Source organism: Panthera leo, chromosome A2 (assembly GCF_018350215.1).
Source record: "Panthera leo isolate Ple1 chromosome A2, P.leo_Ple1_pat1.1, whole genome shotgun sequence".
Lineage (NCBI taxonomy): Eukaryota > Metazoa > Chordata > Mammalia > Carnivora > Felidae > Panthera > Panthera leo.
In genome coordinates, this window is record NC_056680.1 from 59,375,551 (window position 1) to 59,403,434 (window position 27,884).

General features: G+C 40.5%; 1 protein-coding gene across 3 annotated transcripts in view; it reads left to right on the forward strand.

The window, feature by feature from the left end:
- Positions 1 to 2,092: 2,092 nt before the first annotated feature.
- Positions 2,093 to 27,884, forward strand: part of ALDH1L1 (aldehyde dehydrogenase 1 family member L1) — a 130,437-nt gene continuing 104,645 nt past the window's right edge. For 2 of the 3 annotated variants that reach the window (XM_042912831.1, XM_042912845.1), the window contains exon 1: positions 2,093 to 2,145. The gene's annotated coding sequence lies outside the window, so the exon portion shown is untranslated. Of the gene's footprint in view, positions 2,146 to 2,201; positions 2,311 to 27,884 lie in introns of those variants that run through there. The other variant, XM_042912835.1, reaches the window with a different exon arrangement.

The following is a 27,884-nucleotide window of genomic DNA, read 5'->3' on the forward strand; positions in this document are numbered from 1 at the left end:
TCCTTCTTTTGGCTTATTTCTCTTCCCTCACATTTTCACCTGAGCAGCAAGAAGAAACCAGGAGGCACCTTCAACATTTCACCTGGAAGTCTTAGCCAGACCATCAGTTTCCTCTGGCACATTTTCCATTTCCCATGTTACTGCAGGTGGCAATGCTGGAAACTTTCTGCGTAAACTTCCCTCCTCTCCAGCTCCATACACTGCTAAAGCTATGGGCTCTTCTCTGATTTCCTGACACTTTTTAGGGTGTCCAATCTCAAAGCCATTTATTCAGGAGTTCCTGTCACCTATCATCTGTCTTCTCTATTCTAGCCTCAAAGTTCTGCTCATGCTACTTTCCCATTCCAGGCTCCTGACATCCAGTCATTAATTCCACAAATTTTATTAATCCTCTTCTATACACAAGGCACTAGGTGTTGGGGAATTCCTAGTCTTTACCCTCGTGTTCTGTTGGAGAGACATGTCACTCAAATAATCCCAGAAGCCGTGATAAAACTGCAACGGAGTGGGGTGCATGAAGGAAAATCAGTGGCCCTCTGTGGTCACACAGTGAGGGGATCTGTCCTAGTGAGTGCGTGGCTAGGGAAAGCTTCCCTGAGGATGTGACATGTACATAGGGAGTGGGGTTCCCTTGAGAAAGAAGATGAACAGCACATGGTGAGCTCATTAGTCAAGATGGTCAGTGTATATGAGGGACAGGAAGGAGAACTGGAGGCGGGAGTGGAAAGAACAGGAGGACCCTTCCTGAGAATCGCCTAAGGGGCTCAATAGGGACAGGTCACCTCAATCCTGGGTCTTCATCCAGGCAGGTGAGCATTAAACCATTTGACAAACATTTAACATCTACTTTGTGCTAGCACTGTGTCCTGGGGATACAACGGTGAATGCATCACACAAGTTTCCTGCCCTCAAAGGGTTGTAGTAGCAGGAGAGACAGATTAATAAGCAAATAATGAACTAGAAAATGTCACATGTACAGTAAGTGTTGTGAAGGAAATAAAACAGGGTGAAGTGATGGGGACTGGCTGAGAGACTTCCTTAGGTTGTGTGACTTGGAAAAGCTTCTCTAAGGCTCTGCATCAGATACTGGATATATCAGGTACTATGTGAAGACAGGAGGAGGTGTGCCTCTATAGTGTTTGAGAGAGGAATATTCTGGCAGAGGCCCTGAGGCTGGAGCATGCTTGAGGTGTCCAGGCACTGAGTAGAGGTCCAGGTAACTGTAGTTCAGGTAGAGACAGCCTCAGAAGTGAGGCTGGGAAGCAGAGTCCAGCGGCAGGAGTGGCAGGAAGGACATTCTTGGCAGCTTGTTCAGAATACACTGGACATAGGCTCACAGTCAGGAAACAATGTGCAGATTTATCTTCCTCTATTCATTTGTGCAGACTTACTTTGGCCCAGAGTGGAACAGATAACCCTGCCTGAGACAGGCTTGGTCAGGTGGGGAGCTAGGGGAGGGGTCAGCGGCACCCAGACTGGGTGGAAGGGAGCAAGGAGAAGAGGAGTAGCCTAGGGGGAAGCCTGGGGTGGTAGAAGGCAGGAAGGGCACAGGCAGAAACCCCAATATTCATCTGGACACACTGTCACTGTCTCCTGCAGGCGACTGCGTTTGCAGAGGGTGAGGATCTTGTTTGGTTCTGCCCGGTGGATGGCACGCGGTAGGAACTTGGCACATGATTCTTGGATGAATGAATGAGTGAGTGAGCGGGTGAGAGAGTGAAATGATCTGGTTGGCGAGTTTCCTCCTACCAACTCAGCCTTGCAGCAATGCCTAACCAGGGAGAGCCTGCGCCTTTTCAGAGCCCTGTGAATTCTGAAGGGTCTATCACAAGTCTTCTCGCCTATAAATGCAAGCAAGCCCAGAGAGGGTGAGTGACACACCCTGACCACTGTCACACAGCCATTGAGAGCTCTCCCCACCCCGCCCAGGGTGACTTTATGCCCGCCCCGCGCCCCCGCCCCTCTCGCCTCCGCCCGGCACCCCTCCCTTCCCTGGCTCTGGCCTTGCTCGAGGCCCTGGGACTGGCAGAGGCTGGTCCCACCTCTCCGCCGCCCTGGGCCGGCCTGGGCCAGCCCCTTGTTCCCCGACCGACGCTTTCAGAGGTCCCTTCTGGCCCGCGACTCCTGCGCCTCCTCCCGCGCTTGGTGAGTGCCCCTGAGCCCCGACGCTCCGAGGGAGGGAGCCTGTCCCAACTCGCGACTCCAGGGACTCTGAGCTCAGGTCCCTCAACTGGGCTCCCGGTGGACGCCGGAGCCTTGCCGCAGGGACGCCGGGTCTGGAGTCCGGATCCGCGATTCCCCCTGGGGCAGGTGAGCCTCCAGTCTAGCTAGGGGTCCTCAGGCTAAAGGACCATGGTATGGGGGCGGGGCTCGCCGAAGGTGGGGCCGGACCCGGCGAACAGGGTGCTTTACCGAGCCAGCACAGCTCAGTGAGTGGAAGTTATCTGACCAGCTCACAGAAGAGAAAACTGAGGCTCCGAGAGAGAAAGGGACAAGCCGAAGGTGACTGGGCCGGTCCGTGGTGGAGGGGCAGTCTGCCTCCGGGGCTAAGTCCCTCACCCCATTCGGGTGTGGAAAAGATCCCCCCTGATTGGCCAAATCTGGGGCCGTGCACAAGGACCTCTTGTGATTGGAGAGCTCCCCTGGTGTAGCGGGGCACTGACCCCTGGGCCCCAGCTTGACCCCAACCCCGGGTTCCCAGGGTCGCGCTACTTGGAACCCAGCCCTCCCCCCCCCCCCCTCCCGCACCTGTGCAGGCCCCTCGTTTGTCACCTCCCTAGAAAAGGCAAGAATCTCCCTCAGATGCAGATGGAGACAGAATTTAATATTCTCACACACTGGGTTAAGAGTATGGGCTTGGCGTCTGGTGACTGTTTTCTCCCCACTCCCTCACTTCTCAGTGACCTTGGGCAAGTTTCTGGAACTCTGACTCCGTTTCTTTGGCTAAACTTGGGGTGGGGGGATAAATACTAACGGTACCTTACCTGCTAAGATTGTTTCAGGATGGCATGAGTTTATGCACTAAGGCCCTAGGCCCTCTGTGAATGTTGGCCACTCTCCCCCCTATGAGGATCAACCTTCACGACAATGTTGGGAGACAATCCTGTGACATTTTGGAGACAAGAATTTAAGCCTTAGAGATGCAAGTGATTCGCTAAGGTTGAATACAGGTCTACAGGCTCAAGTGGTCTAGGGGGCCTGCCCGTGTGCCCAGGATAGTGAGAAAGACAGCGGATGAAACATGAACCCCCGCGTACCCTGGCTGTGGAACCGACAAGCATCTGCCCTGCCAGTGGCCGAATGGAACAGACTGACTGCAGGAGAGGAATCAGCTCCCCCCCACCCCCGCCATCATCCCCGAAGGGCAGCTGGTGGAACAGGATGCCTTGTGGCTGTGCCCTGCAACTTGGCTGAGCCTCTGCCCTCTCCTAGAGTTGCATTCTTTTGTGGGTCCCCAGACCAAAGCAGGAAAACAGATAGCCCAGAGCTGCTGTCCCTGCCCTGGGCTGCCCCTCTTGAGCAGGATCTGATAGCTGGGTCCTGGGGAGCCAGGTCTGGACTGGGTGCTTGGGGTGGGAGGCCTGGGAGGCCCTGACAGCTCTACAGCTGTACCCACACACTGCCGGGAACAGGGCGCACGCCCCTGCCAACACAGGAAGGAGGTGGAGGCTTGCAGGCTGCCCACTCAGCCAGCCCAGCTGCAGCAGCCCACGTGGGGCTCTGTACTCCCTTCCCCGGCTCCCCCCCCCCCCCCCCCCCCCCCCCCCCCCCCGCCCCCTGCGCTTCCTGATCTTTCTGCTGGCCAAAGGTCAAGATTGGCTGAGGCCCTGCCCAGCGCACCTGTCCCTGCCACACTCAGCTTCCCTGGACTGTGACCACAGCCTTCCTGGTGGCTACCCTGACCCTGCCTCCCTGCTTCCAAAGGGATCTTGTTTGTATTGCTTTCTTTTCCCACAAGTAATACGTGCTCAGTATAGAAAAAGCCAGAACATTCAGGTAAGAAAAAGATAATTACTGATAATCATTGAATATACCCCAAATCCAAAAAACTCTTCTCAGTAACTTTTAACATTTCTGTGGGAATCCTCCCAGGTTTTTACACTGCAGGTGCACAAACATACACACACCCACAGCACTTTTAAAAATTACAGTGGTTTGTCACCTGTGGGGGTGTTTTGACCTACATATTCCAGGTAGTGAAACAGCGTGTTGCCACTTCTAACTGACTGCGCTGGGTTTACCCAGTGTGAATGTATCATAATTTTACAACACTCATGCCTCTATTTGCTCATCCAAATAGAATTTAGAAGTGAAAATGCTGAGTCAGAATTTTCTAGGATTTTGGTATTTATTGCCAAATTTTCCTCCAGAGAATTGGTACCAATTTGTTGTCCCATTAGTGCTACAGGAACGCAGCTGTTTTCTCATAATCTAGACAACAGCTGATATTTATATTGCTTAAGCCCCTTCCAATTTTAAAGGAGAAAAATAGTCCCTTGTTTTATTATGCATGAATTATTCGATTAATTACAATTTGAACATTTTTATTTATCTATTGGCTCTAATTTTTTTTCTTTTGGCAAATTGCTTTCAGACACATGTAAAATCTTCCTGTATGAAAAGCCATCACATGCTTTCTTGTATATTTCTTCTTTAGTGTCAAGTTTCTAAGCCCCATACTTACTGGTATTTTCTTATACTTTGATGTTTTCTTCTTGTATTTGATTTTTTTAATACTTATTTTAATCCAATTGACCTGTATTTTGAAGTAAGATGTGAACGATACACCTAGATTTATTTATTTGTTTGTTTAAATTAGTTTTTAGAACAGTTTTAAGTTTATAGAAAAATTGAGCAGAGTACAAACAGCTTGCATATAGTCCCTCAGCCCCTGCCCCCTCCACTGTCACTTATTAGTAACACCTTGCATTATTAACATTAGCCTGGTACATTTGTTACTCTTGATAAGTGGATACTGATACAACATTCTTTTTGTTTTTTTTTACTTTTACTTTTTTATTTTTTTAATGTTTATGCATTTTTGAGAGAGAATCAGAGAGAGACAGAGGTGAGTGGGGGAGGGGCAGAGAGAGAGGGAGACACAGAATCCAAAGCAGGCCCCAGGCTCTGAGCTGTCAGCACAGAGCCCAACACGGGGCTCAAACAAATGGACTGTGAGATCATGTTGGACACTTAACTGACGGAACCACCCAGAGACCCCCTGATACAATATTCTTAATTAAAGTCCATAGCTTACATCACTCTTTGTGTTGTATATTCAATGGGTTTTGACAAATGTATAAGGACCTGCGTCTGACATGACAGTACATAACTGTGAAAAAAATCTCCTGTGTTCCACCTGTTCATCCCTTTCTCCCCTCCCCAAACCGTGTCAAACACTGATTCCCCCCCACCCCCACCCCATCTTCTTAGTTTTAAGACTCTCATAGTTAGAATAATACAGTATGTAGCCTTTTAAGACTGGCTTCTTTCACTTAGCAATATGCATTTATATTTCCACTGTATCTTTTCATGGCTTAATGGCTCATTTCTTCTTAGCATGGAATAAAATCCCATTGTCCAGATGTACCACAGTTTATTTATCCATTCACCTACTGAAGAACATCTTGGTTGCTTCCAAGTTTAGGTAGTTATGAATAATGATGCTGTAAACATCTGTGTGCAGGTTTTTGTGTGGACCTAAATTGCCAACTAATTTTGGTAAATGCCGTGGAGTATGATTGCTGAATTTTATGGAGAGAATGTGTTTAGTTTTGTAAGAAACTGCAAAACAATTTTTCAAGGTGACTACCATTTTGCATTCCCACCCGCAATGAATGAGAGTTCCTATCGCTCCCCATCTTCGCCAGCATTTTCATTGGTGGTGTTTTGGATTTTAGTCATTCTAATAGATTTGCAGTGGTATCTCATTATTGTTTTAATTTGCAATCCTTAGTGATATATGATGTTGAGCATCTTTTCAAATACTCATTTCCCGTCAGTATATCTTCTTTGCTGAGTCATCTGCTTAGGTCTTTCCCCCATTTTTTTAGTTGAGTTGCTTTCTTATTGTTGAGTTTTAAGAATTTTTTGTATATTTTGGATACTAGTCCTTTATCAGATGTGTGTTTTGTAAATTTTTCTCCCTATCTGTGGCTTGTCTTTTGAAGAGCAGAAGTTTTCAATTCTAATAAAGTTCAGTTTATTACTTTTTTTCTTCCATGGTTTTGTTGTATTTAAAAAGACCCTAGGCCATCTGGACTTTCTTCTATGTTATATTCTGTGAGTTTTATAGTTTTATCTAAATGTAGATTTTACATTGAAGCACCTGGGTGGCTTAGTCGGTTGAGTGTCCCACTTTGGCTCAGGTCATGATCTCACAGCTGGTGAGTTCGAGCCCCTCATGGAGCTCACTGCTGTCAGCACAGAGCCCACTTCAGATCTGTCCCTCTCTCTCTCTGCCCCTTCCCCACTTGTGCTTTCTCTCTCAAAAAAAAAATAAATAAATAAATCTTTAAAAGAAAATGTAGATATTACATTTAGGTCTGTGATTGGTTTTTGAGGTTTTTTTGTTTTTTTGTTTTTGTTTTTTTTTGCATGTGGAAATAGTTCAAGAATAATGTGTTGAACAGTCTATCCTTTCTCTACTGAATTGCCTTTACTGCTTTGTCAAAGATCAGTTGACTGTTTCTGTGTGAGTCTGTTTCTGGGTTCTCTATTCTGTCTATTGATATATTTGTCTACTCTTTTGCCAGTATCACCCTGTCTTGATTTCTGTAGCTTCATAGTAAATCTTGAGGTTGGATAGTGTCAGTATTTTGACTTTGCTCCTCTCCTTCAATATTGTGTTGGATAATTCAGGTCTTTTGCCTTTAGTATAAATTTTAGAATCAGTTTGTTGATATGTGCAAAATAACTTGCTAGGATTTTCATTGAGATTGTGTTGAATCCAAAGATCAAATTGGAAAGAACTGATATCTTGACAATATTGAGTTTCCAATCCATGTATGTGCAATATCTCCATTTATTTAGGTTTTATTGGATTTCCTTCATTAGTCTTGTGGTTTTCCTTATATTGCTCTTTTACATATTTTGTTATATTTACACATAAATAATTTCAGTTTTGGGTGATAATATAAATGGTATTGTGTTTTAAAAAATTTTTTTAATGTTTGTTTATTTTTGAGAGAGAGAGAGAAAGCCTGGGAGGGGTGGAGAGAGAGGGAGACACAGAATCTGAAGCAGGCTCCAGACTCTGAGCCATCAGCACAGAGCCCAACATGGGACTCAAACTCAACAACCATGAGATTCTTTGACCTGAGCTGAAGTCAGATGCTTAACTGACTGAGCCACCCAGGCACCCCTGTTTTTAATTTCAAACCCCAATTGTTTATTGACGGCATATTGACTTTTGCATATTAACCTTCTCTCTTGTAATCTTCTGATAATCATTAATTAGTTCCAAGAGTTTTTTGCTGATTTTTGGAGATTTTCTACTTGGACAATTATGTCATCTGTGAACAGTTTATTTCCCGCTTTCCAATCTGTATACCTTTTATCTCCTTTTCTTGTGTTACTGCCTTGCTAGAATTTCCAGTAGGGTGTTGAATAGAAGTAATGAAAGGGAACACCCTTGACTTGTTCCTGATCTTAGTGGGAAAGTTTCTAGTTTCTCACCATTAAGTATGATGTTAGAGGGGCATCTGAGTGGCTCAGTTGGTTAAGCATCTGACTCTTGATCTCAACTCAGGTCTTGATCCCAGGGTGGTTAATTCAAGCCCCACATTGGGCTCCATGCTGAGTGTGGAGCCTACTTAAAAAAAATGTGATGTTATAATTTTTGAGTTTTTTTTTTGTAAGTGTTCTTTATCAAGTTAACTTCCTCTCTATACCTACTTTGCTGAGAATATTTATCATGAATCGTTGTTGGATTTTGTCAAAATTGTTCTTTTAAAAACCTTTTTTGATTGATTTATTGTGTAATTTACATCCAAGTTAGTTACCTTCAGGAGTAGATTCCTTAATGCCCCTACCCATTTACCCATCCCCCCTCCCACAACCCCTCCAGCAACCCTGTTTGTTCTCTATATTTAAGAGTCTTTTATGTTTTATTCCCCTCCCTGTTTTTATATTTTTTTGCTTCCTTTGCCTTAACTTCATCTGTTTTGTATCTTAAATTCTTCATATGAATGAAGTCATATATTTATCTTTCTCTGACTAATTTCGCTTAGCATAATACCCTCCAGTTCCATCCACGTAGTTGCAAATGGCAAGATTTCATTCTTTTTGATTGCCGAGTAATACTCCATTATATATATATACCACATCTTCTTTATCCATTCATCCATTGATGGACATTTGGACTCTTTCCATACTTTGCCTATTGTCAAAAGCACTGCTATAAACATTGGGGTGCATATGCCCCTTTGAAACAGCATACCTGTATCCCGTGGATAAATACCTAGTAGTGCAATTGCTGGGTCATAGGGTAGTTCTGTTTTTAATTTTTGGAGGAACCTCCATATTGTTTTCCAGAGTGGCTGCACCAGTTTGCATTCCCATCAGCAGTGCAAAAGAGATCCTCTTTCTCTGCATTCTTGCCAACATCTGTTGTTGCCTGAGTTGTTAATGTTAGCCTTTCTGACAGGTGTGAGGTGTTATCTCATTGTGGTTTTGATTTGTATTTCCCTGATGATGAGTGATGTTGAGTAGTTTTTCATGTGCCAGTTGGCCATCTGGATGTCTTCTTTGGAGAAGTATCTATTCATGTCTCTTGCCCATTTTTTCACTGGATCATTTGGTTTTTGGGTGTTGAGTTTGATAAGTTCTTTATAGATTTTGGATACTAACCCTTTATCTGATATGTTGTTTGCAAATATCTTCTCCCATTCCTTCGGTTGCCTTTTAGTTTTGCTGATTGTTTCCTTCACTGTGCAGAAGAGTCCCAATAGTTCATTTTTGCTTTTGTTTCCCTTGCCTCTGGAGACATGTTGAGCAAGAAGTTGCTGTGGCCAAGGTCAAAGAGGTTTTTGCCTGCTTTCTCCCCTATGATTTTGATGGCTTTCTGTCTTATGCTTAGGTCGTTCATCCATTTTGAGTTTATTTTTGTGTATGGTGTAAGAAAGTGGTCCAGGTTCATTTTTCTGCATGTCGCTGTCCAGTTTTCCCAGCACCACTTGCTGAAGAGACTGTCTTTATTCCATTGGATATTCTTTCCTGTTTTGTCAAAGATTAGTTGGCCGTGTGTTTGTGGGTCCATTTCTGGGTTCTTTATTCTGTTCTGGTGATCTGAGTATGTTTTGTGCAATATCCAAACTGTTTTGATGATTACAGCTTTGTAATATGTCTTGAAGTCTGGGAGTGTGATGCCTCCAGCTTCGGTTTTCTTTTTCAAGATTGTTTTGGCTATTCAGGGTCTTTTCTGGTTCTGTACAAATTTTAGGATTATTTGTTCTAGCTCTGTGAAGAATGCTGGTGTTATTTTGGTAGGCATTGCATTGAATATGTAGATTGCTTTGGGTAGTATCCACATTTTAACAATATTTGTTCTTCCAATCCAAGAGCATGCAACATTTTCCACTTTTTGTGTCTTCTTCAGTTTCTTTCATAAGCTTTCTATAGTTTTCAGTGCATGGATTTTTCATTTCTTTGCTTATGTTTATTCCTAGGTATTTTATAGTTTTTGATGCAATTGTAAATGGGATCGATTCTTTGATTTCTCTTTCTCTGGCTTCATTATTGGTGTATAGTAATGCAACTGATTTCTGTGTGTTGATTTTACATCCTGCAGCTTTGCTGAATTCATGGATCGGTTCTAGCAGTTTTTTCATTGGATCTTTTGGGTTTTCCATATAGAGTATCGTCATCTGCGAAGAGCGAAAGTTTGACTTCCTTCTGGCTTATTTGGCTGCCTTTTATTCCTTTGTGTTGTCTGATTGCTGAGGCTAACACTTCCAATACTATGTTGGACAACAGTGGCAAGAGTGGATATCCCTGTCATGTTCCTGACCTTAAGGGGGAAAGCTCTCAGTCTTTTCCCATTGAAAATGATATTAGCAGTGGGTCTTTCGTATATGGCTTTTATGATCTTGAGGTATGATCCTTCCATCCCTACTTTCTTGAGGGTTTTTTATCAAGAAAGGATGCTGTCTTTTGTCAAATGCTTTCTCTGCATCTATTGAAAGGATCATGTGGTTCTTGTCCTTTCTTTTACTGATGTGATGTATCACATTGATTGTTTTGCAGATGTTGAGCCAGCCCTGCATCCCAGGTATAAATCCCACTTGGTCCTGGTGAATAATTCTTTTATATTGTTAGATCCAGTTGACTAGTATCTTGTTGAGGATTTTTGCATCCATGCTCATCAGGGAGATTGATCTGTAGTTCTTTTTAGTGGGGTCTTTGTCTGGTTTTGGAGTCAAGGTGATGCTGGCTTCATAGAAAGAGTTTGGAAGTTTTCCTTCCATTTCTACTTTTTGGAACAGCTTGAAGAGAATAGGTGTTAACTCTTTAAATGTTTGGTAGAATTCCCCCGTAAAGCCATCCAGCCCTGGACTCTTGTTTTTTGGAAGTCAAATTGTTTTTCTGCATCAATTTATGTGTTCCTATGATTTTCTTTTTTTTTTTTTCCTGTTGGTGTGATCTATTACACTAATTGATTTTTAAATGTTAAACCTGGAATACCACTAGTATAAATCCCACTTGACTGTGATGTATAATTCTTTCTTTACATTGTTAAAGATTTTAATATCTATGTTCATGAAAGATACTGACCTATAGTTTTCCTTTCTTGTAATGTGTTTGTTTTTTGCATTAGGGTAATGTTGGCCTGATACATTGAGTTAGGAAGTATTCCGTTTTTGTTTTCTGAAATTGTAACAGAATTGATAAAATTTATCTCTTAGATGTTTGGTGGAATTCACCAGTGAATCTGGTGCTTTCTGTTTTGGAAAGGTATTAATTATTGATCCAATGCCTTTAATAAATAGGACTATTTATATTATATCTGTTTTTCCTTGTATAAGTTTGATAAATTGTGCTTTTCAAGAAGTGTTCCATTTCATCTAGGTTATCACATTTAAGGGTATAGAGATATTCATAATCCTCTATTATTCTTTTAATGACTATGGGATTAGTAGTGATGGCCCTCCTTTCATTTTTGAAACTAGATATTTGGTTTTTTTTTTAAGTTAATCTAACTAGAGGCTTATCAATTTTATTCATCTTTTAGAAAAAACTTTTGATTTTGTTATTGTCTCTATTTGTTTTCAATTTTATTGATCTCTGCTCTAAAGTTAAAATTTTTTTTTGATGTTTGCTTATTTTTGAGGGATAGAGGGAGAGACAGAGCATGAGTTGGGGAGGGGTAGAGAGAGAGGGAGACACAGAATCTGAAGCAGACTCCAGTCTCTGAGCTGTCAGCACAAAGCCTGACACGGGGCTCAAACTCATGGACCATGAGATCATGACCTGAGCTGAAGTCAGACGCCCAACCTACTGAGCTACCCAGGTGCCCCTGTGTTCTAAATTTTATTATTTCCTTTCTTTTGCTTATTTTGATTTAATTTTCTCGTCTTTTTCTAGTTTCCTAACTTATTTTATTGATTTTGGATATTTTTCCTTTAATAATATATGTACTTAATGCTATAAATTTTCCTCTATATACTGCTTTAGCTGCATTTCACAAATTTTAGTAAGTTATATTTTAATTTTCATTTCAATTCAAAATATTTTAAAATTTCTCTTGATAGTTTTTCTTCCACCCATGTGTTGTCCAAAGTGTATTATTTATTCTCTACAAATCTTTCTGTTGGCTTTCCCAGATGTCTTTCCAGTATTGATTTTTAGTAATTCTATTGTGGTCTAAGAGCATATTTTGCATGATTTGTACTCTTTTAAGTTTGTTATGGTGTGTTTTGGTGATTATTTTATGTAAGCTCGAGGTGAATGTGTATTTTGCTGTTGTTAGATGAAGTATTTTATAAATGCCTGTTAGGTCCAGCTAATTGATGGTGCTGTTCAGTTAACCTATGACCTTACTGATTTCCTACTTGACCAATCTCTCGGTTATTAGGTATTGATAAAGAGGTGTCAAAGTTTCCAATTAAACTAGTGGATTTGTCTATTTATTCTTGCAATTCTATCAGTTTTGCTTCACATATTTTGATTCTCTGTTTTTAGGTACATACACATTGAGAATTATTATATCTTCTTAAGGAATTGAGCCCTTTATCATTATGTAGTGCCCCTTTTTCTTCTTAATAATTTTCCTTGCTCTGAAGTCTGCTTTGCCTGAAGTTAACAGATCTATTCCATATTTCTTTTGATAAGTGTTAGTAGGGTATATCTTCCTCTATCCCTTTAGTTTTGATCTGTGTTTTTATATTTAAAGTGGGTTTATTGTACACATCATAATTGGGTCCTGATGGCTTATCCACTCTGATAGTCTCTGTGTTTTAATTGGTATACTTAGACCATTGATGTTTAAAGTGATTATTGATATAGTTCATAGATTAGATGAATATAGGTATTCTTATATAACACATTTATTACTGTTTTTCCTTGTTCTTTGTGTATTTACTTTTGTTTTATAGTCTTCCACTATTTTTCTGACTTGTCAGGTTTTCACTGAGCTTTTTATGATTCCATTTTCTCTTCTCTCTTAATGTATTAATTGTAGCTTTTTTGCTTTTTTTTTAGTTTGCCTCAAGTGTTTGCAGTATACATTTACAACTATCCAGGGCCACTTGTAGAGAAATATACTGTTTTGTGGGTAGTGCAAGTACTTTATACCAAAGTATTCTTGATTCCTCTCTCCCATACCTTATCATCATTGCTGTAATTCATTTCACTTATCCACAAACTATAATCACTGAACACATTGCTGCTATAAATAGAGCAATAAACATAGGGTTGCATATATCTTTTTGAGTTGGTGTTTTTGTTTTCTTCAGATAAATACCCAGAAGTGGAACTGCTGAATGATACAGTTGGTCTATTTTTAATTTTTTGAGACACCACCATACTGTTTTCTATAGTGGACCTATTTACATTCCTACCAATGGTGTGCAAGGGTTCTCTTTTTTCCTACATTCTTGCCAGCACTTACTATGTCTTGTCTTGATTAGAACCATTTTAACACGTGTGAGGTGATATCTCATTGTGGTTTAGATTTATATTTCCCTGATAATTAGTGATGTTGAGCATCTTTTCAAGTACCTATGGCCTCTGTATGTCTTCTTTGGGAAAATGTCCATTCAGATCTGCCCAATTGTTATTTCTTTTTCTTTTTTCCTTTTAAAATTTTTAGTTAGTTGATTCGTAGTTAGTTAATATACCCTGCAATATTGGATTCAGTAGAATTCAGTGATTCATAACTTACATACAACACCCAGTGCTCATCACAAAAACTGCCCTCCTCAATACCCATCACCCATCTAGTGCATCCCCTACCTCCCTCCCTACATCAACCCTCAGTTTGTTCTCTATTGTTAAGATTTTCTTATGGTTTGTTTCTCTCTCTTTTTTTTTTCCCTCCCTTTCCATATATTTTGTTTCTTAATTCCACATATAAATGAAATCGTATGGTATTTGTCTTTCTCTGATTGACTCATTTTGCTTAGCATAATACACTCTAGCTTCATCCATGTTGTTGCAAATGGCAAGATTTCATCCTTAAACAAAAAAAATTTTTTTACACTTATTTATTTTTGAGAGACAGAGTGAGACAGAGCAGGAGAGGGGGAGGGGCAGAGAGAGAGGGAGACACAGAATCTGAAGCAGGCTCCAGGCTATGAGCAAGCATTCAGCACAGAGCCTGACATGGGGCTCCAACCCATGAACCATAAGATCATGACCTGAGTTGAAGTCAGACACTTCATGGACTGAGCCACCCAGGAGCCCCAAGATTTCATTCTTTTTGATGGCTGATCTATATCTGTATCTATATCTATATCTATATCTATATCTATATCTATCTATCTATCCCACCCCCCTCCCACATCTTCTTTTTCTATTAATTAATCATGGACATTTGGGCTCTCTCCATAGTTTCTGTTGTTGATAACGCTGCTATAAACATTGGGGTGCATGTACCTCTTTGAATCTGTATTTTTGTATCTTTGGGGTAAATACCTAGTTGTCCAATTACTGGATCATAGGGTAGTTTTATTTTTAACTTTTTTTAAATTATTTTTTTATTTTTTTATTTTTTTCAATATATGAAATTTATTGTCAAATTGGTTTCCATACAACACCCAGTGCTCATCCCAAAAGGTGCCCTCCTCAATACCCATCACCCACCCCCCATCAACCCTCAGTTTGTTCTAAGTTTTTAAGAGTCTCTAATGCTTTGGCTCTCTCCTACTCTAACCTTTTTTTTTTTCTTCCCCTCCCCCATGGGTTTCTGTTAAGTTTCTCAGGATCCACATAAGAGTGAAACCATATGGTATCTGTCTTTCTCTGTATGGCTTATTTCACTTAGCATAACACTCTCCAGTTCCATCCACGTTGCTACAAAGGGCCATATTTCATTCTTTCTCATTGCCACGTAGTACTCCATTGTGTATATAAGCCACATATATTTATCCATTCATCAGTTGATGGACATTTAGGCTCTTTCCATAATTTGGCTATTGTTGAGAGTGCTGCTATAAACATTGGGGTACAAGTGCCCCTAGGCATCAGTACTCCTGTATCCCTTGGGTAAATTCCTAGCAGTGCTATTGCTGGGTCATAGGGTAGATCTATTTTTAATTTTTTGAGGAACCTCCACACTGTTTTCCAGAGTGGCTGCACCAATTTGCATTCCCACCAACAGTTTCTCCACATCCTCTCCAGCATCTATAGTCTCCTGATTTGTTCATTTTGGCCACTCTGACTGGCATGAGGTGATATCTGAGTGTGGTTTTGATTTGTATTTCCCTGATGAGGAACGACGTTGAGCATCTTTTCATATTTTTAACTTTTTGAGGAACTTCCTTACTGTTTTCCAGAGTGGCTTGCACCGGTTTGCATTCCCACAACAGGGCAAGAGGATTCCCCTGTCTCCACATCCTTGCCAACACCTGCTGTTTCTTGTGTTGTTAATTTTAGTTATTCTGATAAGTGTGAGGTGGTATCTCATCATGATTTTGGTCTGTATTTCCCTGATGATGAGTAATGTTGAGCATCTTTTCATGTGTCTGTTAGCCATCTGGATGTCCTCTTTAAAAAGTGTCTGTTCATGTCTTCTGCCAATTTCTTCACTGGGTTATTTGTTTTGGGTATTGAGATTGATAAGTTCTTTATAGACTTTGAATACTAACCCTTTATCAAATATGTCATTTGCAAATATCTTGGTTTTGTTGATTGTTTCCTTCATTATGCAGAAGGTTTTTTTTATCTTAATGAAGTTTAATAGTTCATTTTTTTCTTTTGTTTCCCTTGCCTCTGGCAAGGTGTCTAGTAAGAAGCTGCTCCAGCAGAGGTTAAAGAGGTTGCTATCTGTGTGGTCCTCTAGGATTTTGATGGTTTCCTGTCTCTCATTTAGATCTTGCATACATTTGGAATTTATTTTTGGGTATGATGTAATAAAGTGGTCCAGTTTCACTCTTCTGCATGCTATTATCCAGTGTTCTCAACACCATTGGTTGAAGAGACTGTCTTTTTTCCATTGGATAATCTTTCTGGCTTTGTCGAAGATTAGTTATGGGTTGATTTCTGGGTTTTCTATTCTGTTCCATTGATATACGTGTCTGTTTTTGTGCAAGTACCATACTGTATTAATGATTAAAGCTTTTTTAAAAAAATGTTTATTTTTGAAGAGAGAGAGAGAAAGAGAGCATGAGCAGGGGAGGGGCAGAGAGAGAGACACACACAGAATCTGAAGTAGGCTGTCAGCACAGAGCCTGATGTAGGGTTCAAACTCATGAACTATGAGATCATGACCTTAGCTAAAGTCAGATGCTTAACCAACCGAGCCATCCAGGTGCCTGGATTACAGCTTTATAATATAGCTTGAGATTGGGAATGGTGATGCCTCCATCTTTGTTTTTCTTTTTCAGAATTTCTTTGACTATTTGGGGTCTTTTGTGGTTCCATAGACATTTTAGGATTGATTGTTGTAGCTCTGAGAAAAATGTTTGTGTATTTTGATAGGGATTGCTTTAAATGTGTATGTTGCTTTGGGTAGTATAGACGTTTTTTCCAATCCATGAGCATGGAAAGCCTTTCCATTACTTTGTGTTCTCTTTAATTTCTTTCATAAGTATTTTATAGTTTTCAGCATAGAGATCCTTTACCTCTTTGGTTAGGTTTATTCCTAGGTATCTTGTTGTCCTGGTGCAATTGCAAATGGGATCAATTCCTTGATTTCTTTTTCTGTTGCATCATTATTAGTGTATAAAAACGCAATCGATTTTTTGTACGTTGATTTTATATCCTGAGACTTTACTGAATTCATGTATTAGTTCTAGCAAGTTTTGGTGGATCTTTTCGGGTTTTCCACATAGAGTATCATGTCATCTGCAAAGAGTGAAAGTTTGACTTCTAGCTGTTTGGATTCCTTTTTTTCTTTTTGTGTGTGATTGCTGAGGCTAAGCCTTTCAGTACTATGTTAAATAGTAATGGTGAGAGTGGACATCCTTGCCTTGTTCCTCATCATAGGGGATAGGCTCTCAGTTTTTTTTCCCCATTGCTAATGATATTAGCTGTGGTTCTTTCATGTATGGCCTTCATGATGTTTAGATATGTTCCATATATCTCTACTTTATAGAGTTTTTTTTCTATCAAGGATGAATGCTGTATTTTGTCAAATGCTTTCTGCATCTGCTAGGAGTATAGAATTTTTCTTATCTGCACCTTTATTAATGTAGCACATCATGTTAATCAACATTTTACAAATATTGAACCAGACCTGCAGCCTGTGAATAATTCCACTTGGTCGTGGTGAATAATTCTTTTAATGTACTGTTTAATGTACTGTTGAATTTGATTTGCTTGTATCTTATTAAAAATTTTTGCATCCATGTTCATCACGGATATTGGCCTATAATTCTCTTTTTTAGTGGGATTTTTGTCTGCTTTTGGAATCATGGTAAAGTTGGCCTTATAGAATGAGTTTGGAAGTTTTCCTTCCATTTCTATTTTTTGGAATAGTTTGAGATACGTATTAATTCTTCTTTAAATATCTGGTAGAGGGGCATCTGGGTGGCTCAGTTTGTTAAGCATCTGACTTCAGTTCAGGTCACAATCTCACGGTTTGTGGGTTTGAGTCCCGCATCAGGCCCTGTGCTGACAGCTCAGAGCCTAGAGCCTGCTTCAGATTCTGTCTCCCTCTCTCTCTGCCCCTCCCATACTTGCACTCTGTTTCTCTCTCTCTCTCTCTCAAAAAGAATAAATGTTAAAATATTTTAAAAAATTAAAAAATAAAAAATATCTGGTAGAATTCCTCTGGGAAGCCATCTGGCTCTGGACTCTTGTTTGTTGGGAAATTTTTGATTACTGATTCAATTTCTCTGCTGGTATGGGTCTGTTCAAATTTTCTGTTTCTTCCTGTTTCAGGTTTGATAGTTTGTATGTTTCTAGGAATTTGTCCATTTCTTCCAGATTGTTCAGTTTGTTGGCATATAATTTTTCTTAATATTCCTCTTACAATTGTTTGTATTTCTGTGGTGAGTTCACCTCTTTCATTTATGATTTTATTTATTTTGGTTCTTTCTCTCCTCTTTTTGCTAAGTCTGGCTAGGGGTTTATCAACTGTATTGTTTCAAAGAATCAACTCTTAGTTTCATTGATCTGTTCTACTCTGGTTTTTTTTTGTTGTTGTTGTTTCTATACCATTTATTTCTGGTCTATAGTATTTTCCTTCTTCTGCTGGTTTTGGGCTCTATTTGCTGTTGTTTTTCTATCTCCTTTAGGTGTTAAGGTTAGGTTGTATATTTGAAACTTTTCTTGCTTCTTGGAGATAGGCCTGTATTGCAATATACTTCCCTCTTAGGATTGTCTTTGCTGCATCCCAAAGGTTTTGGACTGTGTGTTTTCAGTTTCATTTGCTTCCATGTATTTATTGTTCTTTAATTTCCTGGTTAACCCATTCATTCTTTAGTAGGATGTTTTTTAACCTTCACGTATTTGTGGTCTTTCCGAATTTTTTCTTGAGATTGACTTCAAGTTTCATAGTGTTGTGGTCTGAAAATATGCATAGTATAATCTTAATCTTTTGTACTTGTTGAGGGCTGATTTGTGACCCAGTATGTGATCTTTTCTGGAGAATGTTCCATGTGTGCTTGAGAAGAATGTGCATTCTGCTGCTTTAGGATGAAATGTTCTGAATATATCTGTTAAGTCCACCCAGTCCAGTGTGTCATTGAAAGCTGTTGCTTCCTTGTTGTTTTTTTGCTTAAATGATCTGACCATTGTCATAAGCTGGGTGTTAATGTACCCTACTATTATTGTATTGTTGTCAATGAGTTTCTTTATGTTTGTTATTAATTGACTTATATATTTAGGTGGTTTCAAGTTGGGGTCATAAATATTTACAATTGTTAGATCTTCTGGATGAATAGACCCCTTAATAATATACCTTTCTTCATCTCTTGTTACAGTCTTTGTTTTAAAATCTAGTTTGTGTGGTATAAGTATGGCTATTCCAGATTTCTTTTGACATCCATTAGCATTATAGATGGTTCTCCATCCCCTCACTTTCCTTCTGCAGGTGTCTTTAGGTCTAAAATGAGTTTCTTGCAGGCAGTGTTTAGATGGGTCTTGGTTGTTTATCCATATCCTGACACCCTATGTCTTTTGATGGGAGCATTTAATCCATTTACATTCAGAATGATTATTGAAAGATAGGAGCTTAGTTGTGTACCTGCTAAGTTGGTGTGGTGATGTTCTGTGTTCCTTCATAGTCTTTGTGCCTTTTGGTGTTTTTTTTTTCCCTCCACTCAAAGAGTCCCCTTAATATTTCTTTCAGAGCTGAATCAGTGGTCGGAAATTCCTTTAGTTTTTCTTTGGGAGCTCTTTATCTTTCCTTCTATTTTGAATGACAGCCTTGCTGGATAAGGTATTCTTGGCTGCATATTTTTCCCATTCAGCACGTTGAATATATCCTGCCATTCTTTTCTGGCCTGCCAAGTTTCTGTGGACAGATCTGCTGCGAACCTGATCTATCTTCCTTTGTAGGTTAAGGACATTTTTTCCCTTGCTGCTTTCAGGATTCTTTCCTTGTTGCTGTATTTTGTGAATTTGACTATGATTGGTGATGACCTGCTTTTGTTGAATTTAATGGGAGTTCTCTGTGCTTCTTGGGTTTTGATGTCTGCATCCTTCCCCAGATTAGGGAAGTTTTCAGCTATAATTTGCCCAAATAAACCTTCTGTCCTCTTTTCTCTCTCTTCATCTTCTGGTACTCCGATGATATGAATATTCTTATGTTTTAATAAGTCATTGAATTCCCAAGGTCTACCTTCATGATACATTGCCTTTGTTTCTGTCTTGTTTTCAGCTTTATTATTTTCCATATTATTTTATTCTGTATCACTGATTCATTTTCTGCTTCATCCATCCTCATTGTTATGGAAATCATTAGGGTTTGCATCTTGGTTAGAGCATTTTTAATTTCGGCTTCACTACACTTTAGCTCTTATTTCTACAGTAAGGAATTCTCTAGTGTCTTCTATGCTTTTTTCAGGCCCAGCTAGTATCCTTATAGTTGTTGTTTTAAATTCTACTTCAGACATCTTACTCATATCTGTATTGAATAAATCCCTGGCTGCCATATCTATCTCTTCTTTTTTGAGAGGGTCAATTCCTCCATCTTAGGTTAAAAAGTAAAAGAAAGTAAAATTAAATTAAATTAAAATTACATTAAAGTAAATTTAAAAAAATAAAGGAAACTAAATCCTAGTTGTGTTTTGTCTGCTTGTTCAGAGAAGCTTCATAGAAGAAAAAAAGATAAAAATTTTAAAAAATTAAAAAAATTGCTCTTTCTATATCCAAAAAACAAAATAAAAGTAAAAAAACAAAATAAACAAACCCAAAGGAAGCTAGGTGCTCTTTCCCCCTGAGCTGAAGCTTTGCAGCACTCTATGATCAGTAGACTTGGTATGTATGAGTGGTTTGTGGTCGTCTTCTTGGGGAAGGGCCTGTGGGGCTGATTCTCAGTAGTGGTCTTGCCCTAGTGGAGATTTGTCTACAGTAGATAGGGAGGCAGGGTTTGGTGTAGCAGCTCCAGTCTCCGCTTGGTGGTGCTGTTTCTTCTCACTGAAGTCAGTCATTTCTGGTGGGTGAGGGGTGAATATGGATTCGCCCAGCTTTCTCTTCTCCAGAGCAGGAACTTGTGCCCTCCACTCCTTAGGAAGCCCTCAGCTGAGCAAACCATCACCACTCCTGTGTTCCAGCTTCCATCAGCTCCCTGTCTTCACCCTGCCTGTGTCTGAGCTATCCACCTGATGGGCAGCACTGTCCTCCTGGCTTTTATCTCAGGCCTGGCTGTGTTTCAAAACCCCGCACTTAAGAGACCCCTGTGGATTGGACCTGCCCTGATTCTCTAAGAAAGGGTCTTGCTGTACTGGCTGGTGCAGGCTTGTCCCAGAAAATGGTTATGTGACCATGCAGTGGCTCAGAGTTTAGGGTAAGTCACGACACACAGCCAGTACCAGGGTTTGTTGCCCTGAGCTGTCATCTTTGTTCCTATACTGCTGGTCTGGTGAGCTCAATGGTGCTTACAGGGACTTTTGCCTATAGACAGCCATATCACCTCTACCAAATGCACTCCAGGCAGGGGAACTGCTTCTCCCCCAGCAACCCAGGGGACCCTCACATTGGGCAGTCCACTTCTGGTGCTCCACCCTGCTTCCTCCTACGAGTACAGCAGGCATTGAGCTCTGAAGCTTCAGACTCTGTTCTCTGCTATTTATAAAAAAATGGTGGTATTGAAACCCTCTCTTTCTCCCTCAACCAATAATTTTGGGGAACAGTTTTCTTGTGCAGTCCCCTGTGCATGTCTTCACTCTTTTTTTCCCCCAGTCTTTCTCTTGTTCTCTCTTGCTCCTGTCTCCGTGGTTAGGGCTCCCTCCTTTGTACCACAACCATGGTTTTTTTTTCTTCCTCAAATTAACTTTCTGCAGGTCCTGTCTGTCACGGGTTATTGTTTCTGCTTGTACACAAGCAGCTTTGTTCTTTAAGACCTCTAATCATTTTTTTGGGTGTTCAGAATGAATTGATATTTATCTACCTGTTTTTGAGTTAGGAGGCAAGCTTAGAGTCGCCCTACTCTGCCATCTTAACTTTCTCAGATCTGCCCATTGTTAAATAAGTTTGCACCTGAATTTTGTAAATTTTTAACATACTTTTGATATTAATTTCTTATTGGATATATGATTTGCAAATATTTTCTCCCATTAAGTGAGTTGCCTGTTCATTTTGTTGATGGTTTCCCTTGTTGTGCAAGAGATTTTTAGTTTAATATAGTTTCACATGTTTATTTTTGCTTTGTCACCTTTGCTTTTGGTGTTAGATCCAAAATATCATCACCAAGACCTGTGTCAAGGAACTTACTATTCTGGAAGTTTTAAGATTTCAGGTCTATTTTTTTAATATGAAATTTCTTTTCAAATTTGTTTACATAAACACCCAGTGCTCATCCAAACAGGTGCCCTCATCAATGCCCAAGAGCCACTTTCGCCTCCCTCCCACCCCCTATCAACCCTCAGTTTATTCTCAGTTTTGAAGAGTCTCTTATGGTTTGACTGTCTCTCTCTCTAACTTTTTTTGTTCCTTCCCTTCCCCCATGGTCTTCGGTTAAGTTTCTCAGGATCCACATAAGAGTGAAAAACATATGCTTTCTGTCTTTCTCTGTATGACTTACTTCACTTAGCATAACACTCTCCAGTCCATCCACGTTGCTACAAAAGGCCATATTTCATTCTTATTGCCAAGTAGTATTCCATTGTCTATATAAACCACAATTTCTTTGTCCATTCATCAGTTGATGGACATTTAGGCTCTTTCTATAATTTGGCTATTGTTGAAAATGCTGGTATAAATATTGGGGTACAAGTGCCCCTATACATCAGCACTCCTGCATCCCTTGGGTAAATTCCTAGCAGTGCTATTGTTGGGTAACAGGGTAGATCTATTTTTAATTTTTTGAGGAACCTCCACACTGCTTTCCAGAGCGGCTGCACCAATTTGCATTCCCACCAACAGTGCAAGAGGGTTCCCATTTCTCCACATCCTCTCCAGCATCTATAGTCTCCTCATTTGTTCATTTTAGCCACTCTGATTGGGGTGACATGGTATCTGAGTGTGGTTTTGATTTGTATTTCCCTGATGAGGAGCGACGTTGAGCATCTTTTCATGTGCCTGTTGGCCATCTGGATGTCTTCTTTACAGAAGTGACTATTCATGTCCTCTGCCCATTTCTTCACTGGATTATTTGTTTTTCGGGTGTGGAGTTTGGTGAGTTCTTTATAGATTTTGGATACTAGCCCTTTGTCCGATATGTCATTTGCAAATATCTTTTCCCATTCCTCTGTTGGCTTTTAGTTATGTTGATTGTTTCCTTTGCAGTGCAGAAGCGTTTTATCTTCATGAGGTCCCAATAGTTCACTTTTGCTTTTAATTCCTTTGCCTTTGGAGATGTGTCGAGTAAGAAATTGCCACAGCTGAGGTCAGAGAGGTTTTTTCCTGCTCTCTCCTCTAGGGTTTTGATGGTTTCCTGTCTCACATTCAGGTCCTTTATCCATTTTGAGTTTATTTTTGTGAATGGTGTGAGAAAGTGGTCTAGTTTCATTCTTCTGCATGTGGCTGTCCAGTTCTCCTAGCACCACTTGTTAAAGAGACTGTCTTTTTACCCTTGGATATTCTTTCCTGCTTTGTCAAAGATTAGTTGGCCATACTTTTGTGGGTCCAATTCTGGAGTCTGTCTTCTGTTCCATTGGTCTATGTGTCTGTTTTTGTGCCAATACCATGCTGTCTTGATGATTACAGCTTTGTAGTAGAGGCTAAAGTCTGGGATTGTGATGCCTCCCACTTTGGTCCTCTTCTTTAATATTACTTTGGCTATTTGGGGCCTTTTGTGGTTCTATACAATTTTTAGGATGGCTTGTTCTAGATTTGAGAAGAATGCTGGTGCAATTTTGATTGGGATTGCATTGAATGTGTAGATTGCTTTGGGTAGCATTGACATTTTAACAATGTATTCTTCCAATCCATGAGCGCAGAATGTTTTTCCATTTCTTTGTATGTTCTTCAATTTCCTTCATAAGCTTTCTATAGTTTTCAGCATACAGATCTTTTACATCTTTGGTTAGGTTTATTCCTAGGTAGTTTGTGATTCTTGGTGCAGTTGTGAATGGAATAAGTTTCTTTTATTTTCTTTCTGTTGCTTCATTGTTAGTGTATAAGAATGCAACTGATTTCTGTACATTAATTTTGTGTTCTGCGACTTTGCTGAATTCACGTATCAGTTCTAGCAGACTCTTGGTGGAGTCTATCGGGTTTTCCATGTATAATATCATGTCATCTGCAAAAAGTGAAAGCTTGAGTTCATCCATGCCAATTTTGATGCCTTTGATTTCCTTTTGTTGTCTGATTGCTGATGCTAGAACTTCCAACACTATGTTAAACAACAGCGGTGAGAGTGGACATCCCTGTCGTGTTCCTGATCTCAGGGGGAAAGCTCTCAGTTTTTCCCCATTGAGGATGATATTAGCTGTGGGCTTTTCATAAATAGCTTTTATGATGTTTAAGTATGTTCCTTCTAACCCAACTTTCTCGAGGGTCTTTATTAAGAAAGGATGCTGAATTTTGTCAAATGCTTTTTCTGCATTGATTGACAGGATAATATAGTTGTTATCTTTTCTTTTATTAATGTGATGTATCACATTGATTGATTTGCAAATATTGAACCAGCCCTGCAGTCTAGGAATGAATCCCACTTGATCACGGTGAATAATTCTTTTTTACATTGTTGAATTCGATTTGCTAGTATTTTGTTGAGAATTTTTGCATCCATATTCATCAGCGAAATTGACCTGTAGTTCTCTTTTTTTTGCTGGGTCTCTGTCTGGGAATCAAAGTAATGCTGGCTTCATAGAATGAGTCTGGAAGTTTTCTTTCCCGTTCTATTTTTGGGAACAGCTTGAGAAGGATAAGGTATTATCTCTGCTTTAAATGTCTGGTAGAGGGGGATTCTAGGGAAGATGGTGGTGTAGGAGGATGCTGGGCTCACCGCATCCTCCTGGTCACTTAGATTCCACCTACACCTGCCTAAATAACCCAGAAAACCGCCAGAAGACTAGCAGAATGGAGTCTCCAGAGCCAAGCACAGATGAGAGCCCCACAGAAGAGGGTAGGAAGAGCGGAGAGGCAGTGCGCGCTACACAGACTGGCGGGAGGGAGCCAGGGCGGAGGGGCAGCCTGCCGGCCAAGCAGAGCCCCCGAGTCTGGCTGGCAAAAGCGGAGGGGCCGGACGGAGTGTGTTCGGACAGCAAGCGGGACTTAACATCTGGAAGGTTATAAGTTAACAGCTCTGCTCGGAGAGCAGGAAAGCTGGAGGACAACTGGAGGGAGAGTTGCTGAGCCCCAGGACGACAGAGCTCAGTTTGGCAGAGAACAAAGGCACTCACCAGCGACATCTCCCTCGCCCATCCCCCAGCCAAAATCCCAAAGGGAACCAGTTCCTGCCGGGAACTTGCTGGCACCGCGCAAACACCGAACACTGTGCTTCTGAGGATCCATCCCTCCGGCGGTGGGTCAGACTCCCTCCCGCTGCCACAGGGCCCCTCCTGAAGCGGATCACTGAAGGAGAAGCGAGCTAAGCCTGCCCCTCCTGCCCCCGTGCACCTTGCCTATTCACCCCAGCTAATACGCCAAATCCCCAGCACCATAAGCCTGGCAGTGTGCAAGTAGCCCAGACAGGCCACACCACCCCAGTGATTCCTGCCCCTAGGAGAGGGGAAGAGAAGGTACACACCAGTCTGACTGTGGCCCCAGCGGTGGGCTGGGGGCAGACATCAGGTCTGACTGCGGCCCCGCCCACCAACTCCAGTTATTCAAGACAGCACAGGGGAAGTGCCCTGCAGGTCCACACCACTCCAGGGACTATCCAAAATGACCAAACAGAAGAATTCCCCTCAAAAGAATCTCCAGGAAATAACAAAAGCTAACGAACTGATCAAAAATGATTTAAACAATATAGCAGAAAGTGAATTTAAAATAATAGTCATAAAATTAATCGCTGGGCTTTAAAAGAGTATAGAGGACAGCAGAGAACCTATTGCTACAGAGATCAGGGGACTAAGGAATAGTCAGGAGGAGCTAAAAAAAAGTCTATAAACGAGCTGCAAAATAAAATGGAAACGACCACGGCTCAGATTGAAGAGGCAGAGGAGAGAATAGATGAACTAGAAGATAAAATTATGGAAAAAGAGGAAGCTGAGAAAAAGAGAGATAAAAAAATCCAGGAGTATGAGGCGAAAATTAGAGAACTAAGTGATGCGCTAAAGAGAAATAATATACGCATAATTGGTATCCCAGAGGAGGAAGAGAGAGAGAAAGGTGCTGAAGGTGTACTTGAAGAAGTAAAAGCTGAGAACTTCCCTGAACTGGGGAAGGAAAAAGGCATTGATATCCAAGAGGCACAGAGAACTCCCTTCAGACGTAACTTGAATCGACCTTCTGCACGACATATCATAGTGAAACTGGCAAAATACAAGGATAAAGAGAAAATTCTGAAAGCAGCGAGGGATAAACATGCCCTAACATATAAAGGGAGACCTATAAGACTCGTGACTGATCTCTCTTCTGAAACTTGGCAGCCCCGAAAGGAATGGCGGGAGATCTTCAATGTGATGAACAGAAAAAATATGCAGCCAAGAATCCTTTATCCAGCAAGTCTGTCATTTAGAATAGAAGGAGAGATAAAGGTCTTCCCAAACAAACAAAAACTGAAGGAATTCGCACCACTAAACCAGCCCTACAAGAGATCCTAAGGGGGATCCTGTGAGACATCGCTACAGAGTACCAGAGTACCAGAGACATCGCTACAAGCATGAAACCTATGGACATCACAATGACTCTAGACCCATATCTTTCTATATATAATAACACTGAATGTAAATGGACTAAATGCACCAACCAAAAGACATAGGGTATCAGAATGGGTAAAAAAACAAGACCCATCTATTTTCTGTCTACAAGAGACTCATTTTATACCTGAGGACACCTTCAGATTGAGAGTGAGGGGATGGAGAACTATTTATCATACTACTGAAAGTCGAAAGAAAGCTGGAGTAGCCATACTTATATCAGACAAATTAGACTTTAGATTAAAGGCTGTAACAAGAGATGAAGAAGGGCATTATATAATAATTACGGGGTCTATCAATCAGGAAGAGCTAACAATTATAAATGTCTATGCGCCGAATACCGGAGCCCCCAAATATATAAAACAATTACTCATAAACATAAGCAACCTTATTGATAAGAATGTGGTAATTGCAGGGGACTTTAACACTCCACTTACAGAAATGGATAGATCATCTAGACACACGGTCAATAAAGAAACAAGGGCCCTGAATGATACATTGGATCAGATGGACTTGACGGATATATTTGGAACTCTGCATCCCAAAGCAACGGAATATACTTTCTTCTCGAGTGCACATGGAACATTCTCCAAGATAAATCACATACTGGGTCACCAAACAGCCCTTCATAAGTATACAAGAATTGAAATCATACCATGCATACTTTCAGACCACAATGCTATGAAGCTTGAAATCAACCACAGGAAAAAGTCTCGAAAACCTCCAAAAGCATGGAGGTTAAAGAACACCCTACTAAAGAATGAGTGGGTCAACCAGGCAATTAGAGAAGAAATTAAAAAATATATGGAAACAAACGAAAATGAGAATACAACAATCCAACCACTTTGGGATGCAGCGAAAGCAGTCCTGAGAGGAAAATACATTGCAATCCAGGCCTATCTCAAGAAACAAGAAAAATCCCAAATACAAAATCTAACAGCACACCTAAAGGAAATAGAAGCAGAACAGCAAGGATAGCCTAAACCCAGCAGAAGAAGAGAAATGATAAAGATCAGAGCAGAAATAAACACTATAGAATCTAAAGAAACTGTAGAGCAGATCAACGAAACCAAGAGTTGGTTTTTTGAAAACATAAACAAAATTGATAAATCTCTAGCCAGGCTTCTCAGAAAGAAAAGGGAGATGACCCAAATAGATAAAATCATGAATGAAAATGGAATTATGACAACTAATCCCTCAGAGATACAAGCAATTATCAGGGAATACTATGAAAAATTATATGCCAACAAACTGGACAACCTGGAAGAAATGAACAAATTCCTAAACACCCACACACTTCCAAAACTCAATCAGGAGGAAATAGAAAGCTTGAACAGACCCATAACTAGCGAAGAAATTGAATCAGTCATCAAAAATCTCCCAACAAATAAGAGTCCAGGACCAGATGGCTTCCCAGGGGAGTTCTACCAGACATTTAAAGCAGAGATAATACCTATCCTTCTCACGCTATTCCAAAAAATAGAAAGGGAAGGAAAACTTCCAGACTCATTCTATGAAGCCAGTATTACTTTGATTCCTAAACCAGACAGAGACCCAGTAAAAAAAAGGGAACTACAGGCCAATATCCCTGATGAATATGGATGCAAAAAATTCTCAGTAAGATACTAGCAAATCGAATTCAACAGCATATAAAAAGAATTATTCACCATGATCAAGTGGGATTCATTCCTGGGCTGCAGGCCTGGTTCAACATTCGCAAATCAATCAATGTGATACATCACATTAATAAAAGAAGAGATAAGAACCATATGATCCTGTCAATCAATGCAGAAAAGGCTTTTGACAAAATTC